This window comes from Trichosurus vulpecula, chromosome 3, assembly GCF_011100635.1.
Source record: "Trichosurus vulpecula isolate mTriVul1 chromosome 3, mTriVul1.pri, whole genome shotgun sequence".
NCBI lineage: Eukaryota > Metazoa > Chordata > Mammalia > Diprotodontia > Phalangeridae > Trichosurus > Trichosurus vulpecula.
This window is the reverse complement of record NC_050575.1, coordinates 245,060,638-245,082,995: the sequence shown is the minus strand read 5'-3', so window position 1 is coordinate 245,082,995 and position 22,358 is coordinate 245,060,638. Positions and strand designations below refer to the sequence as shown.

Here is a 22,358-nt window from a genome sequence, read left to right as displayed (position 1 = left end):
TAAGGTTGTTCCAGAATCATTTTTTCCCCCACAACTGATTTTTATAGGGAATTAGTACTCTATAATTTCTGTCATCCTTTTTCATGATATTTTGTACATGAGTATGTACTTTAAGTGATGCTGTTCTGCAATGCCACATTTCTCTGCTTGTCAAGTAAACGAAATGTTGCTAGCCAAGGTAATTTGTGGGTTCTTTAACTATGTCATTGGGCTTCCTCTTTTCAGTCAGATAATCTTCTCTAAGAAATGTTAATAATTAGACCCAGTTCTTTTACTTTTAACCATTGTCCATTTTTTGAAGGATTTAAGAATGTTTGAATAGATCATCTTGAAGCTCCTGCAATTGCATGTTGTGTATCATTTATATTTTTCTGCTTTCTGTTTAGGTTTGATTTTAATCTTTGCTGCAGGCAAAGATAATGCATTTAATAAGCACTTGTTATGTGCTAGACACTCTGCATACAAAGGCACTTCCTATTTTCAATTGTATTTTATTATATTTAGAAAGGGACCATGAGTATGTATGTTTATATTATATATACACATATATGTACACATGTGTACATATATATGTATGTGTATATATAAGGGTGTGGGTGTGTATACACACACACACAAATAAATGCAAAGTAATTATATGCAGATTGCACTGGAACTTAGAGGTGAGGAATCAGTAAATGCTTCATGTAGAAGGTGGTGCGTGAGGTGAGTTTTGAAGGAATTCAAGGTTTCCAAGCAGTTATTTTCCTAAAGAGACAGAAGCTACTGATTCTACTGGCTGCCATATCATTAACCTGTTGATTCTTCTATGTTAAGGGGTTCTATGCTTATTTTTATTTTGCAAATGTTTTTGGTTCTTTTTATATATAATCCCTCTTTTTATGAAGAAAGCCTTTATGTATTCTGCTTCTTAGTAGTCTGTTTTACCCTCTTTCATTTCTTCATTCCAATTTTTTTTTCCAAAATTTTCCCACCATCCTTCCCTCCATCCACTTATATACCGAAATAATGGAGTCATCATATAATAACCTAGTTTGGAACATATTGTCAGATTCTTCAGGGAAGATCCATGTCTTTATGCTCTGCAATATATGTGTTATGTAAAGTTGTCTTCAGTGTTCTGTTTGCTAACATTTCTTACGAATATTATACTTTAAGATGATGGGCATCTCAATAAATGAAGTTTTGTGCCTGATTAAATGAATTTTATCAATTCATTCATTCACTTCTCAGAGGGGAAACTAGGAGATATGTGTCTTTTTCTTCTATACCTTCCTCATTTCTTCTGGTTTTACTTAGCATAAGAATGTTAGTATGATTGTGGACCAATTCTTCCACTGACATATGAACAAACTGGCCATTAGACAAAGATCACACATGAGTAGAACAAATGCACCAATGAACAAACATTTATTAAATATCTACTATGCCCCAGGCTTTCTGTGCTAGGTCCTGGCAGTATTTTTTTAAATGAAAAGTAATTCTCACTTTCAAAGATTTTACAAATTACAGGAGAAGAGAAGTCCATATGTGTAGAATAAATATTAACAAATGCAGTTGATGGCATTAGTGAAATTTTCACCATACTTTAACTTTCCCTTCACTGTGGCATTAGGCAGAAAAGACTGATGGCAATTTTTCTTTTATTGGTAGCTGTGGTCCCTAAATTCAGTAACTAAGAGCCAATCCCCTGCTAATAAATTTCTCTGTACTTAGGTTAGTATTCAAATAGCAGATACTGTTTGTTGTCAGGTCTCTATTTGAATTCTTTCCAACTTCTGATCTGCTTCTAGGGTTTGTATTCAAGTAATAGAGTCTTTGAGAGTCCAGGTCACCCACAGATCAGATTGATGAAATTGGAGAAGACTTTTATGGAGTTACCATCTTACATGTGAGGAAATTGAGTTGTAAAAGGCTACTCAAAGGGTAGAAGAGAAATGCTTACATCACAGATCTTTTACCCTTACCTGCATTCCCCTTCTGCTAGATTATCCTGCCTCCTATAAATTTGTTTTAGTTTTGATAAACCATTAAAATATTAAAGTAGCAATTTGCTATATTTAATATTCATCATAATCATTATAATATTTTTGTGAGTTAATTGGATATTTTTACTCCTTATGAATTCTCTATAGAACTAACATTTGAAAATATATTAGATGCCTCTGAATTTAAAATGGCAAAATAGTTAGTGTATTTCTGGAGGGTATCATAATTCTTTTGGAATGAATAAGTACTATTAAAGCAAGTAATGACCTTCCTAATTATGAAATATACCAAATATTTTCATTAAATTGGATTATATAACAAAAATGCTTGTCATCATGAACTCTAATTAAAGGCAATGATCTTTTGCATTTTATTTTATGTAAGTTGCATGACACTAAATACTTATATATCATAACTATATTAAAATGTTTTATAAAATCTCTTATTAAGTAACTTGAAGTATTTAGAAGTAATAAATGAGATTGCAAGAATCAATGCATTTAAGTATTCATGTATTTAATATTTTAAACGTCTATAAACCTTTGTTTACTCTGCTCCCTTGCCCTGGAATGCCTTCTCGTATCTTATCTGGTTATTGAGGTATTATTCTTCCTGCAAGGTAGATCCCCGTTGTCCCCTTCTTTGTGAAATCTAATACCTCACTACTGTATCTTGCTGCTCTTAACTACAATAGCATTTGTTCCTTGTATTAATGTCTTTTGGTAGAGTTTATCTTCATGTAACCACTTTTTCAGTCTGTCATGGAAGTAAAGTTCACTTGGGTAGATTTCTCAGTTTTTTGGTCCATGACCCTCTTCTAAAGAGTCTGCAGAAATTATTATGTGACCCTACTTGATTTGTTTTGTTCCAACTCCATTTTGTTTCAGGCACGTAGTTCATGAATTTTTAAAGAATTTAACTGAGAGTTAAAACAATATAATAAAACCTCAGATTCTTTAGAAAATAAATGGATATTCTCTAGCTATCCTCTTTGAGGAAACATTGTGGATTACAGTCTCTTGTAGTTCTAAATAAACATCTTCTCCTTGCTCCTCTCAGCAGATATTACCAAGTATGATGGCTCTTATGTTTATGATAACAGGCCAAAAATATCTTCAAAGTGATCAGGGAGGTAGAGACACTCTCTCTGTCTGCCTCTCTCCTTCTCTCTGCCTCTCTCTCTCTCTCTCTCTCTCTCTCTCTCTCTCTCTCTCTCTCTCTCTTTCTCTCTCTCTCTCTCTCTCTCTCTCTCTCTCTCTCTCTCTCTCTCTCTCTCTCTCTCTCTCTCTTTCTCTGTCTTTCTCTCTCTTTCTCCCCTTCTTTCCCCTCTCTCTCACTGTTTCTCCCCCTTTCACCCTTTCAACCTCTTAAAAATCATCAAAATCCCTACATATTAATCATGGGGCTGATTTAAATGACCTAGAGCCCTTCAGTAATAGTGAAACATGGAAAAAAAATCACTGATAAGTGTCAGAGATGAGACTTTATTTGTGTTTAAAAGTCAAGTTGGGAAGTAATTTTTGACACTATCATCCACAAGTTGATCTAATGCATAAATGAAGTCTTGCAGCATCTTTTGTCTCTAGCCTTACTTAGGTTGGGGTTGGCTATAAAGAATGGACTTCAGGGAATCTCATTTGGACACAAATTAATTGTATATGGTCTCTCTTTACTTTCCTAGTGTGGATCCTGATTTACCACAAAACCACTTTTTCTGAGAGTCAATCACATGCTATGCCAAGAAATATAGTCAGGAGAGATTAATAAACTACCCATTTCCTTTTAAGAAAAATCCTGTAGACCAAAAGGATAATGTCAATCTCTGCATATCTTATAATGTGAATATGTTTAAAAATAATAAAAAGGTATATAACTTGAGAAAACAACTTCAGTTTTCTGGGCCTCTATTTCCTCCTCTTTATAATGAAAGGGTTGTGCCAGATGACCCATTTAGCGATCTTTAACTAAATTAAATTTTATATAAAATATATGGAATGTTAGAATTTTCTAAACCACAACAAAAAAAAACTTTTATTGAGAAAACATTCAAGCAAATACAAAAAAAAATACACAGTTGATGAAGTTGGGGTGGAGCCAAGATGGCAGCTGGAAAGCAGGGACTAGCGTGAACTCTGTCCCGAGTCCCTCCAAAAACCTGTAAGAAATGGCAGAACCCACAAAACAGCAGAGGGAAGCAGGGCTCCAGGCCAGGACAGCCTGGATGGTCTCTGGGTGAGGTCGGTCCCACACGGAGCTAGGAGCTGGGAGCTGGTAGCTGGGGACGGAGTGGAGCAGAACCCAGCCTGAGTGGCGTGGACCATCCAGACCAGAAGCCAGGTGGAGGGGGCCCTAGCACCCTGAATCAGTGAGCTGTGGCAGTTACCAGACTCCTCAACCCACAAACACCAAAGACTGCGGAGAAGGTTAGTGGGAAAAGCTGCGGGAATGGAAGGAGTTCGCGGTTCGGCTTCCAGCCCCGGGGGCAGCGGAGGTGGGGCAGCTACGGCTGCTGCTGCTTCCAGCTCCAGGCCCACCTGGTGGGAGGAATTAAGTGGCGGATCAGAGCAGCAGTGCACAGCCTGCTGAAGATCTAAGCCCAGTCCCGATTGGGGGTTCTTGGGGAAGGAGCAGTGCTGGTGTGACAGAGCTGGCACCTCCCCCCCAAACATGGAATATAGAACTCTCTAGTCTACAAGTAGTCATACCCCACTGAAAAACTCAAGGGTCAAGTTAGTTGGTTGGGAATATGGCCAGGCAGCAAAAACACACCCAGATTCAGTCTCAGACTTTGGATTCTTTCTTTGGTGACAAAGAAGACCAAAACATACAGCCTAAAGAAGACAACAAACTCATAGAGCCTACAACAAATGCCTCCAAGAAAAACATGAACTGGTCCCAGGCCATGGAAGAGCTCAAAAAGGATTTCGAAAAGCAAGTTAGAGAAGTAGAGGAAAAATTGGGAAGAGAAATGAGAAGGATGCAAGAAAACCATGAAAAACAAGTCAATGACTTGCTAAAGGAGACCCAAAAAAATACTGAAAAATACACTGAAGAAAACAGCACCTTAAAAAATAGATTAACTCAAATGGCAAAAGAGCTCCAAAAAGCCAATGAGGAGAAGAATGCCTTGAAAGGCAGAATTAGCCAAATGGAAAAGGAGGTCCAAAAGACCACTGAAGAAAATACTACTTTAAAAATTAGAATGGAGCAAGTGGAAGCTAGTGACTTTATGAGAAATCAAGATATTATAAAACAGAACCAAAGGAATGAAAAAATGGAAGACAATGTGAAATATCTCCTTGGAAAAACCACTGACCTGGAAAATAGATGCAGGAGAGAAAATTTAAAAATTATTGGACTACCTGAAAGCCATGATCAAAAAAAGAGCCTAGATATCATCTTTCAAGAAATTATCAAGGAGAACTGCCCTGATATTCTAGAGCCACAGGGCAAAATAGAAATTGAAAGAATCCATCGATCGCCTCCTCAAATAGATCCCAAAAAGAAATCTCCTAGGAATATTGTTGCCAAATTCCAGAGCACCCAGATCAAGGTGAAAATACTGCAAGCAGACAGAAAGAAACAATTTGAGTATTGTGGAAACCCAATCAGAATAACCCAAGATCTGGCAGCTTCTACATTAAGAGATTGAAGGGCTTGGAATGCGATATTCCGGAGGTCAATGGAGCCCCACCCTTTATTGATTATACCATCTAGGTGCTCAGATCACTCTGCCTTTTCTTTAACCTATAGGACCCTACTTCAACCATATAATAGAAGGGACATTGAATTTGGAATTTAAAAATACAGATTCAAGTCTCATTAATCTCATTTATTTGGAACTTAGCCTTCTCCTTTGTGATCTTTAATTATATGAAATTTCACCAATGTTTATGGAGTCATAATTGAACAGTAACTGGCATAGCCATTTGTACTAGCATTGGGAACAAAAAGTCCAAAAAATTTGGTCTGTGGTGGTACTAGCTAGACCAAAGATCACTAGAACCAAGACACTAGACTGACCAGCAGGGCAATGGAACTTCAGACATGTAGTGTCAAGGAGCTTGAGAACCAGGGACAGTCACATGAGCTGGTTGAGGGCAGGAATTCAGATCCTAAAAGCATTAGGTGGGAATGGCAAGGTGAGAATTTTATGCAGTTCCGGGATGTTGCATACCTAAAATGATTACATGCATATTCAATTAAATCCTTTCCTTTGAATGTTATCCATATATATGCCGATATCTATGTATATATGCATCAGTGAGACAGAGAGAGAGTAATAAACATCAGCTATTGATTCAATGCCTGAGTAATTGTACTGAAAATCACATTTTGTTGTATATTTATCAGCTGTAGAGAATCATTTCATTTTATGGAATTGATGATAGATAGTCTAGTGCTCAACTTGGTTTTCTAGTTATGTCTTTGAGGGGCAAATGGACAAATGCTGTAGTTTTATATATTTATTATTATTATAGACCAAAAATAAAACCATACTAAAAATCATAATTTAACCATGAAATTAATTTTTTCACAAATTTATTAAAGTTTGTCTCCTTTATATTTTTAAATTTTATTTCCAAATCTGTCTTTCCCAATGGAAACCAGAGAGCATCATATCATATTTGACAGAATATGCTATTTCAATTATTAGACATCAAGAAATATAGGAAAAGATGGCATTTATGACAGCACGAAATTGATTTTATGAGTGATTGTCCTTCATAAATTATATGACACTGGAGAGTGAAAGGATGCTATTTGGAAGAAGAAAATTAAAAAAAAAATAAAAACCCACTCACCAAACCTATCATTTACATAGTATTTGTGTATCCATAACAAGACATCATTTATGTAAGGGTCAATGATTTAGATTGAGCATCAGCTTTAGTCACTCAGCAATTCTACTCGTACTGTAGCTCACAATCTGACAAGAAAATTAGTTTGCCTTTCCTACTAAATTGTTCAAACAAGTAGAAACAGATTGATCTTTCATTAGCCTTAATTTGTCTAGACTTGTATTTATGTGCAAGAGTGAGTAAGATCCTTTTCAACAAGAATTTACATTTTGGATCCCTTGGTTCACACATTTCTATAGGTATAAAATAAAATGGTTCTATCCACATAATTAATGTATTTGAAAAGCTAAGCCATTGAACAGTCATTATAGTCCAAAGGATTGAAGACTGTCAAAGCATAACACCAGTCTTTTACAGATGAGAAAACCATACTTCCATAGTAAAGAGCAGAGCTGTAATTTAAATACAGGTCTTCTGACTCTAACTCCATGTATCTTACTTTAGTCCTCGGCTTTGTACAATTTAATGTCATATGTCCCAAAAGTCTTAGTGTAATTTCAAGCCACGTTCTGTTCATTCACTATTTTTTAATTGAAAACTTTCAAAGACATGGACTCAACTCTTGGCATTTATCAAAAATGATTTTAAATGTAAAGGATTATTAAAAATGATGAAATTGATTCAGAAACCATAATTTTCTATAGTAGGGATATTTAATATATCTGTGATTTCAATGGAAAGGAACTCTCTGGTAAAGAAAATACCTCTACCATTCAAGATTTTTTTCTGAAATTTATAGTCTTAAGGAATTGATAAGAGCACTGAGAGGTCAAATAACTTGCCAAGGGTCAAACATCAAGTATGTGTTAGAGGCGTAACTTCAATTCAGATCTTCCTGGCCCTATGACTGGCTCTACCTGCTATGCCATGCTGCATTTAATTGTCTGTAAAAGTACTTATATAATAAAAATCAATATCACAGCCACTAGGAATATTTATTAGTGAGTTATAATAAATTAATGCATAATTAATTTATCAGTAACACCAAATTGGATAAGAGTTGTAATGAATTACAAATCAGGATGTGAATGGATATAACCTGCATGGATATACATATAGTTATTCAATCATTTCCATAGTGTCTCTTTGTGATCCCATTTTGGTTTTTGTTTGTTTCTTTTTGGTGAAGATACTGGACTAGGTTAACATTTCCTTCTCCAGCTCATTTTACAAATGAGAAACTGAGGCAAACAAGGTAAAGTGATTTACCTAGGGTCCCAATGAGGATGAGCCTTCCTGATTCTAAGCACAGTGCTGTATCTAGTGTGTCATCTATGGATATGTAAAAGAAAAAAAAATATATTACTAAGGAAGTCTGCAAATTTTGTGAAAATTGGGTCTTTACAATGAGATAGATGAAAAAAGAATAATCGACAAAAATTTGAGACAGGTTAAACAGCACTACTTTTGTTGTGTTTTTGTTGATGGTGTTTCTTGAGTAACTAGCACATGATTTACCCAAAGTATTCCCCATTGCTGCACTGCTCCCAAGTTTAAGTTAAATATAAGTAAGAAAGGTAATGTTTTTGACTACATTTGACTAAAATTTTTGAAGGTAGAAAAAATATGCACTTGGATCATACGTAGATAGAACCATGGAATGTTGCAATTGTGAATAAATTAGATCCCAAACTAGAAAGATGTATGTAAGAAATGTCTCACTTACTAGCTGTGTGACCTTAGGCAAGTCCCTTAACCACAATTGCCCTTCCTTCCCCCCTCCAAAAAAAAAAGAAATTTGTCTTATTTTGTTGTCATAAAACTGGAATGTAAATAAAAAGCTGGGGTTAATGTGAAAAGGTTATTCTCCCTACCCCCTTTAAGAACAAAGACAACTTTCCTTTAATCTTTGAGTAAGAGGGTATCCTTTTCAGATACAGGTAATTTTAATATTTGAAAGGGTTAGAAACCACAATTATAAAAAGAACACTGAGAAAATATCATCATAAAGGCCCTTACTGAGGGCAGAGATGGCTAGAGTCCTTTTATTTTCCAGCATCTAACTTTTTATGTGATTGACATGAGGACTTTGAAATTAATAGATAGGAAACCCTGATCATTTGGTGAATATGAGACAAATGTATAGGGCTTAGTTAATCAAAAAACAAGTAAACATTATTGTCTCTTATGGACCAAGCACCGTGCTAAGTGCCAGAGATACAAAGAAAGGTAAAAGACATTCCCTGCCCTCAAGGAGATTACAATCTAATTGGGGAAAGTAACACATAAAGAGATGCTGAATAGGGGAAAATGGTACCCAGCATGGGAACATAATAAATCTTATAACTGGATGAAAAATTGTGAGATGACTGTTGTGGGTTCCCTTATTAAAATGGAGGATATTGGAAGAGCTCTCTGATGTCCACACTCAACCCTCTCCAATAGGAAGGAGGGAGAGATTCCTGGAGAGTGGATATTGAGGAGGTGTGAATTCAAGAGTTAATGTGATCTCCCAACAAGATGAGTTCCTGAAAACAGAATATTATGCAATATCAGCCAGATGAGAAATTAATTTAACTATCAGAAGTGAGATGTTACACTGAAGAGACCCTTCTTTGAACTAGTCGGGTAGAGTTCAAAACTGACAGCTTAAGAGGGCTCAGAAAAGCAGAGCTCACAACTGAGAACTCAAGATAGCTCAGAAGAACCAAGATTAGAACAGTTCTTTTATCAGGCTAGACCTCCAATTTGGTCTCAAAAAAAAAAAAACCTTAGAGCTCAAATTACCATTTGATGCTTAAAAGAGCTAAATGGATTAGGAAGGCTTTGACATCCATTGCATAAGACATGAAAACTCTTCAGAACCCAGAAAAGGTAACCAACATATAAAATCTCTAGAGATGGCAGGCTTAGTTTTTTTTTTCTTTTCATGGAAAAATATTAATACTATCTCAGCATCCTAGAGGAAGAATTGAGGATACAGTGAAAAATTAGGCTTACCTAGCAGTTTCTCCAATAGTGCAGATTGTCAAATTAATGTCCACAGTGCAGAATTGAAAGTTGCCCTAGAATATGTTTTCTCTACACATGGGCCTGCATACTATGGTTTTATAACTTAGTCAACAAACATTTATTAGTCATTTACTATGTGTCATGTACTGTGTACCTTTTCCTCCCAAAGGCACTTCATGCTTTGGTGGGATTGTGTTTTCTTGATTTATGGGTATGATGTTGTTAGCATTATTCTTGTTTCACCTTCTATTTAGTGAATATTTCTGATCAAGAGGTAATTGGAATGGAGCCAAGATGGCAAAGCAGAGACAGCAACCCAACTGAACTCTCCCAATATTCCCTTCCAAACAACTTTAAAATAAATCATCAAATCAATTGTGGAGCAGCAGAATTGACAAAAGGTTGAAATGAAACATTTTTGTAGCCTAAGGCAACTTCGAAGGCCATCAGAAGAGGTCTGTCACTGGAGTGAAGGCCAGTTCAGAGCATATATACATAGTGGCATCACACCAGTGCAGACCTTGAAAGTGATAGCAACAGGAACAGCAGCTGCTTTGGGAGCTCTCAGCCCAGTGACAGTAAGATGGATGTACAATAAGTCAGAAAGAGATTACAAGGGACATTTTGCTGGCACTGGGTGTAGCTGGTGTTGATTGGCAACTCTATCACTTATAAGCAGCTCTGAGTCACAGTTTAAGGGCAAATAGGAACACTTTTGGCCAGGCACAAAGGAACAGGGTGCCCCTGATTGCATTTCCAAAACAAAGAAGAGCAGTACGTCTTGCAGCTTCAGGGGACCTGAGGCCCTTCCTAGGTAAGGAGAAATAACTACACCTCTTCCTGTATCATACCACCTTTGAAACACTAAAAAAAAAAACAAAAAAAACCCTTGCAAACCTCCAGAATCAGCTCTGAAAACAGCCACATGAAAAAACCTGAAGCTTTGGTAAGTGCCTCCCCATCCTCACATTTGCAGAGCCAAATTTTAACATAACATTCAAAGTCAAGAAATAGGCTGCATAAGTGATCAAACAGAAAAGCTATCACTTTCAAGGCCTGCACTGGTATGATGCCACTATGTACATATGCTCTGAACTGGCCTTCACTCCAGTGACAGACCTCTTCTGATGGCCTTCAAAGTTGCCTTAGGCTACAAAAATGTTTCATTTCAACCTTTTATCGATTCTGCTGCTCCACAATTGATTTGATGATTTTTTTTAAAGTTGTTTGGAGGGGAATATTGGGAGAGTTCAGTTGGGTTGCTGCCTCTGCTTGGCCATAAAAAGCTACTACAGTGTCAAGAAAGACCAGAACATGAATTTAAAAGGAAACAATCATGTGAAAACAGATACAGGCAAAGCCTCAAAAAAGAATGCTAATTGGATCAAAGGCTAACAAGAATTCCTGGAAAAAGTTAAAGAAAGAGATAAGAGTAGCAGAGGAAAACAATGGAAAAGAAATGAGAGTGATACAAGAAAATTACAAAAGGAGAATTTAACAATTGCTGAAAGAAGCACAAAGATACTGAAGAAAATAACACTTTGAAAAACAGAATTGGCCTGATGGTAAAAGAGACACAAAAACTCACTGGAGAAAATAATTCCTTAAAAATTGAAATTGGCCAAATGGAAGCTCATGACTCCATAGGACATCAAAAACCAAAAGTTAGTAGAAACATCTTAGCTAATTTGTTAAAAGGAGAGCACACCAGAGAGGGTTCCAGAGCACCAGTGTTTAGCAGTACATGACTATTTAATATATAAAGTTCTCTGGGAACTGCTGTAACCTTCAGGTAAGGTTGATGACTCAACTCAGACAAAAGACAAAAGAGAATGGAGAACCAAAAGGATGGGGAGAGACTAGTCCAATATTTGTGTGGCCAGAACCAAAAACAGTGCCTAATAAATGCCTGTAGACTACTTTATAGTAGGGAAATAAGACACTAATGCAGATAGTTCACATGCACATGGTTATATAAGCTAATATGTAGGAGATATCAAAGAGTTGCAGGATGTCTGAGGGTGAAGGTTATTAATGATTGGTGACAGGGAACATGAAAGCCTTCTTGGAGGAGATGCTATTTGAGTTGGGATTTGAAGGATCCTGTTTTTGAAAGCCTGTTTTACTAGTTTAGAGAGCTAATTTTAAAATCAGGAAGACTTAGATTTGTGTCCTGACTCTGTCACGTATTTCCACATCTGTGAATATAAAAACATGGCCATTCTTTCAGTACCCCAGCAATTCTCTAAGATGATTAGTATCTCTTACTATGAGCAGGTAACTTTAGCCTTCTAGGCCTAGTTTTTCTCACTGGTAAATGAGAAATTGGACTCAGATGATTATTAAGACTAATCCCAATTCCAAATCTGTGATCCTGATTCTGTGGTAATCAATTCATGTGTCTGATTGGTTTTATAGAGGGATTTTCTACAGTGAGAATTTCCTACACAGATAAAATCATAATTAATGGCTAAAAGAAAAAAATCAATAAGTAATACGAGGAAGGGAGTATATCCTGGACATGAAGAAAAATATAGAGGGAGGAAAGTGCATGGTGTTTTCAGGAGACAAAAAAATAAGATCACTTTAAATGGAATGGAGATTATTTAGAGGGTAATAACATTAGATGAATGCTTCAGGTGGGGTAGCATCAGATTGTGAGGGTCATTGAATTCCATTCAGAGTGCATTTTTCTCACTGGATACTAGATAGCTGCTAAAGATTTTTGAGCAGAAGAGTGATGAAATTTGATCTATTTGTGAGAAAATGTATTCTAGTAGCAGTATCCAAGGTAGTTTGGAAGAGGCAAAAATGGAGGGAAGAGTAAGGATGGATGATAATGAGGACCTCTGGCAAGGTAGTGGCAGCATATGTAAAGGGGAAGTGACAGAATTTCAAAATGTCCTAAAAAGGATAAAAAGAACTTGGTTTCTGAGTGAAAATGAGAGTTTAAGAAGAAGGAAGAGTTAGATACAAACAAAAAACAAAAGGGAAAAAGGCAAATGGAAGGGGGAAGTCTTCATAGTATTATATTATTCCTTATTTTCCTAAATATTCATTAATGTTGAAAGGTAAATCCATAGAGGATAAAAAAGTTCTAATTTCAGTACTCAGGATGTTCAGTTTCATAAGCGAGTTTGTTTTAGGGAAATGCTGGGAAAAGAATAATGTACCATACTTCCACATTTCAAGATGATAGCTTGGCTTTTAAATTTATTGAAATGAGAGGAAATTTGAATATTCTTGAAACCTAATTAATTGTTTATTTACCTGATGGTGTTCTTTGTTTTGTGTTCAGTTCTTGTTCCCCTTGATTCCAAAGTTGTGAAGCTTTCTTTAATTCTCTCATTGTACTATATTTGTACTACGTACCCTTAATTTATTCTTCTTAAGCTGGGAGCCAGCACCATCATTAAGCCTTTGAAATATTTTTGGTTTTGATATTTTGGTTAGAGTCTCAAACTCTTTGTTAATTGAAAAATGTTAATATAATTGCATTGATTTTCCTAGATTGCCCTTATATTTGACAAGGGGGCTTAGGACCTGATTATGCAAATCAAGTGATTCCTTTTTCCTGCTTTAGTCCACTTAGGTTTCAGTAATCCTTGCTTATTATAAACTGAAAAATAAGTCACAAAAGATAAATCATATTGTAACTTCTCATCTGTAAGTGTAAATTGTTATACTAGGTATTACTGTGATTTAAATATGTATAACATTTGCAAGAAAACCATACTGAGATAAATTATGTGCATAGAAATATAATTCTTTAAAATCACATAATATGAGAACTAAATATAGTCAGAGGTAGACTGTTTGAATTACGTATATTAGGAGCTGATTTTCCTTGCTAATTCTAGTGAATACCAAGTATTAAGGTTATTAGATTTTCTTCCATTGAAAGCGCTGACAAACATGCCATGACAGATGGATTGAAGATGCTTTGAGAAAGCTGCTATCATTTGTCATGATGGAAGACCAAGTAATTTGGAGGATCTGATGAAGAGTCATTTCTACTTCTAAAGCTATCCATGTACTTTCAAGGTCATTTCAAAGTCAATATCCCCTCTGAATGCTGCAAGATCATTGCATTTAGAGATAAGAGGCCCTTTTTAGCTACCAATATGTCCTTATTCTCTCTGGTAAGTTTTCTCATCTGTAAATGAAAGGATTGAACCCTCCATTTATGAATCAGCCAAATAGCACTTATTAATAATAACAAGTAGTATTTATATAACACTTTAAGGTTTGCAAAGTACTTTGAAAATTCTATCTCATTTGACTTTCAGCAGATCTGGGAGGGAGATTTTATTATTATGCTCATTTTACAGATGAAAAAACTGGGCCAGACAGAGGTTGTGAGTTGGTCAGATCCCACAACTAATTAGTATATAAGGCAGGATTTTAATTCAGGTCTTCTTCACTCTAGGTCCCTGGTTGCCTTAACTCAGTCACCTTGCTACCTCTTACTATATGTTAGGCCCTCTGCTAAGCAATGGACATGAAAAAAATCACTACTTGCTCTCAAGGAGCTTACAATGTAATGAGGGGACAACATGTATGTGAAAAGTAATAGATAATATCTAAAGATCCTAGCTACTCTAAACATTAATATACCAGAATCCTGGAAGAATTTATTTTAATTTGCAATCTCTTGCTCTAGAAGAGTCTCATCACAATATAGCCAAAAGTCATGAGCTTCCCTCCTGCATAATATATGTTAAATCACAGCTGTCTGCCTTTATTACTTTCCTGGGCCAGTGATCCTCCAAATGAAAGAGATTTGATGGTGTCTGAAAACCCAGACACAGCTGTTGCTCATCTGGTTCTGTTCCTTTCCATCCAAAGTTGGCATATAAGTCGTTTAACCATGCAAAATCGTTGTCCTGGATCACTGTATTGCTGAGAATACCCAAGTCATTCAAAATCTATCATTGAATAATATTGCTGTTACTGTGTAGAATGTTCTCCTGGTTCTGACACTTCAATATGCATCAGTTCATATAAGTCTTTCCAACTTTTTCTGAAATCATCCTACACGTCATTTCTTACAGCACAATAACATTTTATTGCAATCACATTCCACAACTTGTTTAGCCATTCCCCCAATTGATGGGCATCTCCTTAATTCACATTTAATGTTTTAGCTCACTCTCTGTTCTTTCTTAACTGAATACTGTGGTATTGAAATTCCATTGCATGAAATTCATGAAATTCAATATTTATTTTTATTTAATTATTAATTAGTATTTAAATTCTTCCTATTCCCAGAACCTAGCATGGTAACCTGTATCCAGTAGATACTCAAGAAAGGTTTGCGGAGATGATTCTTTCTTATACTACTGGCCATTGTTACATATTATTTTTATCTCTCCAGTTACACTATAGATTCTGTGAGTTAGAACAGAAGTCATGTGTTTTGCTTTTGTACTATTTTATAGTACCTAGAACAGTTATGGATTGCAAATAGTGTTATTCATCCAATGAATTGAGCATATTGCAAGATTTACAAATATGTTGTACTTTTATATTGGAAGGGGAAATACCACTGGAACTGACCAGGGAGATATTCAGTAATTGAAAAGAAGTGAAAATGTTATGTCTGCTTTGGGACTATAGAAGATGAATCCCCAATATCTTTTATTACATTTCTTCCTACTTGAGATGGAGGTGCCTTTTATTCTCCAATACTAGGCTGACTGAAAGTAATCTCTAACAGGTGGTAAGAAAAGCTGGGAAATTTTCCAAATAGAAAGCCAGCAGTAGACTATGTTGACTGTTGCCTTAGAACCAATCTGCCTAATTTCAAAGGAACTCCTTATCAGAGAGTTGACAATTTTTTGATCACTGCAGCCCTTGAAGCAATTAAATAAGTATTAAATAATAAAATAACTATTATGAGAAATGTATGTCAAATATAATTGAATGATGAAAATAAATATTTAGAATTTGTATATGTCAAATTAGAATTTTCATTTAAATTTATAAACCATTCATAGAATGTGTATCATAAACATCTATATGTTATATATGAATATATGTATATATGTGTGTATAGAATGTAGCCTACATGCACACATACATATACACATAGATATATATGCACACATGTGCATATATATGCATATACACACATGCATATTGTGTGTTTATATACAATCATATATGTAGAATTATACATCTATAGATATGTAGAGATATGGGAAGTTACCTGATATGGCCATCCATCCTTTTCTTGAAGACTTGCATGGTAGGATTGGTAGGGTTGGGGGGACTTGACACTGCTCAAGGCTACCCATTCCACTTTTGGAGAGCAGTTCCTTATGCCCATGCAGTCACAGATATATTCACCTTCCTCATTCCAATTCTCCACATGTGTGTTTTAAACCTTCTCTTCCCTCAAGATTTCCATACCTCTTACAACCTCCAGCGAAGTATCTTGCTCATAATGTCCAAGAGAAAAGAGGCCATTCACCCTCAGTTCCCTCCTTTTCTCCATTTTCTTAATCTCAAAACCCCTGGAAATTATCCTCGTCTTTCTACTCTTTTATTCTAGTTTATGATAATGTGATAGCCCTTCTCCTGTCATCACTGCCTCTCTTCAACAGAGTGCCCCCTTATTCATTCATTTCTCTCTAAAATTTTAAAATTCTAACTCTCTACTAGTTCTTTACTTGTTTCTTTGAAATATATAATCTCCTCTGTGCTAGATATCTTTCTTCTTTTGATTCTCCTGACTTGTGAAATCCCAAGTTCCTATACTGTGGAATTGGAATTAAGCCATCGTTAAGTCACAGTACCTTTGTTACACCTTACCATACTCAAAAAAATTACATGGAACTCTTTGTCTCCATATCCTCTTGTGTTACTTTGCAAACTGGCTCTTTCCACAGATGCCAACAATCTTAATTGCCAAAATATTTCCAATGTGCAGGGGTCAGATCTCATGGGCTTTTTTCAGTCATTATCTTTACTGGTCTTTCTGAACCGTTTTCTACCTTGAACAAGAATCAGCTGGATATTCTGTCTCCTCTGGCTTTACATGAAATTACTCTCTTCGGAATTTCTTCCTATCTCTTTCTCAGTCTCTCATCTCCCCAGCTCATAATTCATATCTTACCTCCTACCTGGATCATTAGAACTACTTTTTATATACATTCAATATATTAGTAGACTAAAGAATAAATTCTATTCTAAAATGAACATAATCTTGTGCTTAAAGGGCTTATCTTGGCCCTCTTCACTTCCAGAAGATATCATTGGAATATATGGATACACACATACATGTATGTTTATGTATGCATGTATGCATGCATGCATGTTTGTGTATATTCACTCTTCCATCCATAACCTCTCAGCTTACACAGCCACTGCCCTGGTTTAGACCCTCATCTCATGACTTTTTGCCTGTATTGGCTCCTAATTCATCTGCTTGATTCGAATCTCTCTCCTATCCAGGCTTCCTCCATGTACCTGCCTAAGTTAATTTCCTTACATACCAGTCAGAATATGTCACTTTCCTACTCACTAAAACCCGTTGGCTCCCTATTACTTCTAGGTTCACACGTGAATTCCTTTCTTTGTCTTTTAAAACCTGACTCCAGCCTAGTTTTCTAACCTCTCTATATATTCCTCTGCTTCCTGAAAACTCTGCTATACCCAAACTGGCCTTCTTGTTACAATTATGTTATAATACTATGTTATTATTCTTGTTGTTATTTTGCTCACGCAGAATTCATTCTGTCTCTGCTCTGTATGCATGGGCACTGGATATCTAGTGACTTTGAATCATCAGGATATTAAAATAAGCAGGTGTGTATGATTAATTCTTTCATCTCCTGGAACCTGGATTCACATGGAGAATTATGTTTAAATCCCACCTCTGACATTTATCAGCTATGTGACAATAGGAAAACTGATTTAATTGCCCTGAACTTCAGTGTCTTCATCTATAGAATGGGGATAATAATACCTCTAACATCTATCTCGCAAGTTTTTTTGTATGATTAAATAAGATAATATGTGTAAAATGTTTCCCAAAATTTAAAGAGCTGCATAAATGTCAGTAGCTATTATTATTATTTTTAGAAAGTTCTCATTTTATTCAATAGGATTCAAGTAGAAATAATCCTGCTACAAGTTATTATCCCACCATTGTTCTTTCGTATTAAGTGTTCTCAGACTATAGAAGATGAAATAAATGCCTTAAAAACATTTGAATAAATGTTGTAGTGTGTAGGAACTGGACTTGCGATTAGGAAGTCCTGGGTCCAAGTTACTAATCTCTCTCTTCCTTCATTTCCTTATTCGTAAAATGAAGAGGTTGGACTCTAAAGTCTCTTAGCAACTCTGTCTATGACCCTATGAAAAGTATGAGACCCTATGAAAAGCTCATATTCTGTAGTTTCAATGAAACTGCCCTTAGAAAAACTCCAATGGCACAGAGAACAACAGAGATCATATAAATGTGATGGGAGGTCTGCTGCATGGCCAGAGCTCCTGGCATAATATCTATCCACATGGAGAAATTAAGGAGCTTACTTCTATGAGCATAGTGAGAATGTAAGGGAAGTGCCTTGGAGAAACTATAGTCACTGTGTAAAGAGAGATTGTGAAACATGCATAGAACTCCTTTAACTGATTCAGGCCTGCTACCTAAAGAAGAGAATCTTGATTTGCTATGGAGGCATTGAAATAGGCCTGCCAGCATCAGCCACATTCTCTTTTCCCTCTGTCTTTTGAGTTCAATTGCTGATGTCTTAACTGATGGCATCTTGGGAGAGTGCATATCAACTCTGAAAGTTTCTAAAGGTTGAGAGATTAAGCCCCAGAATTCTGTGACTAACAGTCCAGTCTGGGTTTTGCAGACAGTATAGCAGCTATGCCCTGAGGAACAAGAAATAACCTATGAAAGTTAAGCTTGAGACTTTAGCCCAGTTGTACCTGAGACATGGACACATGAGACAGGTGTACACTGTCTGGGTGTGAACTTGGTGAGATCAAATGGAATAGGAGCTATAGTTCAAGCCTATGTCCCCTGAGGTCCAAGTGATGTATGGGAGAGTATGCCTCTTAGGGAAAAGATCATATTTTTGTTCTTGCCGTATCTTTGGGATAAAATTACTTTAAAAAAAGCCAAGTGATGATAAGTGGTTGAATGGAACTAGGATCCTAATCACTGGCCAACAGCAATACAGGGAAAACAAGTTAATGGCAACTCTATCCAATGGTATTAGAGAAAAAGTCTTCTCAAACACTTCCTCAGAGTACTCTGGCAGATAAATCCTGTGTGACACTGAGAGAAGAGGGCCAAGGTTATACACTCTATGTTTTCCTTGATCTGTTCTCATGTGATTTTTCCAGTCATGTCTATTAGTTCTCTATATTATTTAAAACATTTTGTTCCATATATCATGGCAATTGTGGGCTTTTGGTACTTAAGTACCAAATCTACGAACATTGACTTTTTAAAACATTGTTCCATAAGATTTTATGAATCTATATTATGGTCCAGGCAATTGTGCACAATTATTTGAGATGTTATAATAATCTGGTTCCATACAGTACATTGGTACAGTTATTCTGGATATTTTGAGGTCTTTTTTTATGGTATGGTGATATTGTAGTCTGTTAGTTCATGAAATGTAGGGGTTTCTGATATGTAATTCGAGTATCATATATTGTTATGTATTCAGTAGGTCAGTCAATAATAGCAAGCATTTTAAGGTGTTAAAATTTTGCAGCTTGAAACAGGTGATATATATTCTGTCATTTTTTCATAATCTAACAGGAATTGTTGGTATTAATACTTTCATTTTCATAATTTTATGAAAATAATTAGTTGAATTATTATTACTAATTTTTATTGATTTCTTATGTTTTATATAATAATAATAATAATAGTAATAGTAATAATAATAATGAATTGTAAGGTGTTCCCTCCCTTTCTTACCTACCAGTTTTGAAACATTAATTTTCTGGAACAAAGAAAAAAATATTAATCAAAAGCAATTGATGCAATGAAAGTATCTGACAGCGTATGCATAATTCTGACTCGTTATCTCCCAACTTTGTCCCTTTGATGAGATCTCTGTTGAGAATGTGGAAATATGTTTATTATCTCTTCTTGAGATCATTATGTCATGTTTTCATAATTTATTTTTTTATTTACATTATTTTTATTCCTTTGTAGATTTTATTTACTCTGTATTCATTTTTACAAGTTCTTATGTGTTTCTCCCTGTTAGCTTGTGGGCTTCTTGATATTATGGAATATCTTTTACCTTTCTTTGTATTGCCATCACTTAGCACAGTGCCTAGAACATTGTAGGTGATTCATAAGTTTTAATTTATTGACTAATTTATTCATATTCCCCCCTTTTTGTTTTTTTGGAACGTATCCATGAAATCATTAATGTTAGTATTTCTTAGTGCAAAATAATAATGTGTTGTATTTTATGCCCCAAACTATTTAGAATTTCCCTATCCATTGGTGCCTACTTTGTTTCAAGTTCATTGCTACCACAAAAGTGCTATTTTCTATTTTTAGGACTTTTCTTTTGTCTTAGATCTCTTTAATTCATTCTTGGAATATCTGTATAAAGTGTTAGGGGACATTCTTTCCTAGAAATTTAATAAATGCTCTTATGTTTTCTAATATGTTCTGTTATTTTTTTCTATTTTTATCTTCTAGTAAGTCCTATTAAGAATATTTAAAATTTTGATAAAGGGAAGAAGGGTTTTCTTTTTTTTAATGGAAAAATGTATTTTCAATCATACCCAAACCAAGAGATTACAGCTGACCAGAGGTAGACTAGGACTAAATAGGAAAATTATTTTATTACTTCTCTTTGTCATATTTTAATTTCATTATTCATCCAATTTGATCAGCATTATCAGTGTAAAGAACAGTAGATTTGGAGTCAGTGGGCATGGAAGAGAGTACCATACCCTTCTACTTTCTAACTAAGATCGGAAGTTTAAAAAAAAACACTTTTCTGATTTATGAGATGGAGAATACAGAAAGGGTTATTTCAACTATTAAAAGAAACAAATTGGTTGTAGATTGTAAAACAATAATATAACACATAGGATTTGGGGATTTAGAGATAAAGGGAAGTTTTCTAGATTTGCTAATAAGTAATTATGGGCCCTCAAAGCAAAATGACCTGACTTCTTCAAGTCAAATTTGTAATAACAGTTAGTATTATGACCTGGATTCTTTTTAAAAAAAAAGACAAGGTACTTGCCACTATATTAGAATGTTGCAAACTACCTTCTTATTCATATGAAATTATACAGAATCAAAGTGTGATTAACTATGAAATAACTTGGTTTTGGTTCAGTAAAATATCCTATTTAACAGGTAAAGATTCAATAAAAAAAATTTTGGCAAACTTTGATCGGATAATCCTTAATTTACTATAATGAAAATTTCGTGAAGCATTGAAATAATCTCTATTTACTCAGTTGTTAAAATTTAATTAATTTCACAAACTTCTGATTATTGTAAAACCTTATTAAATTGAGACACATCTCAAAACTCAAAAAAATAATTTATTAGCCATTAAATGTTGTCATCAGTTACTTATGATTGTTGATAAATGAAACCATTGAAAACTGAGTAACAATTTTATTACTTTAATGCATTTATGATGATGTATCATCAACTTTTTAAAAATGTGGTTTTAAGGCTTAATGCATTTTCTTTAAGATTAGAATGAAAGTAATCATGTGACAGTGGGTTCAACAAGAAGCAGCTCTAAGCAGTCAGAGCTCCCTGTGGTTGAGGACAGCTGCAGCCTCAGCAGTCTGTGCCACATGTAGTAACCATCCCCAAAGAAGGGGGTCATCATGTTGGATGATTTGAAGAGATTCCTCTAAAAAAGCTACTAAGTATCGAAGGTCTTTATGCCTTTGTAGTCTCAGACAGGGATAGAATACCTGTTATCAAAGGAGAAAAGGCAAATCACAAGAAAACAAGCTTATAGCAGAGATTTATATAAAAAGAAACTTCTAGTTAGCAGATAATAATGCTCCAGAGCATGCTGTGAAACCTGCTTTCCTTTGTACTTTCGGAACAGGGCAACATACATGGACTTTCAAAAATTGAAAGTATCATTTGCTACTACAACACATACCAAGTGGTCCAATTTGAATGGTTACCATTGGTGGTGAGTTTCTTAGCAAGCAGCAGTGCTAATGGTGGACTGATTGTCAGCCTCAAAAAAAAACCTTTTTTCCCATTGTTTGAGGAGTTGAGGCAGGTCATGGAAAGTTCTTAACCTAACTGTGGCCTTACGCTGGCCATATTTTGATCTCAGGGAGTCCAGTGAAGCAACCATGACTTCATCAAGTGCCATGACTGCACACACTCAGAAAAGACAAGTTCCCCCAGTTTATACTGAAAGAAAAGACTATACTTATTATTTCTAGATTGATAGACTGTTGTGTTGGGTTTTAGGCTTAATTCTTCTATAGTGTGATTTCTGGGGATATGTATTGCCAATGCAATATTCACAGCACTGATGGTAGCTATGAATATACTGGTATAGT

The 22,358-nt window shown here is 35.3% G+C and overlaps 1 protein-coding gene and 1 pseudogene across 1 annotated transcript in view; both read left to right on the top strand.

The window, feature by feature from the left end:
• SNTG2 (syntrophin gamma 2) overlaps positions 1–22,358 on the top strand; it is a 698,484-nt gene that overhangs the window by 139,096 nt on the left and 537,030 nt on the right. The window lies entirely within an intron of this gene.
• On the top strand, positions 21,657–22,087 carry LOC118844965 (annotated as a pseudogene).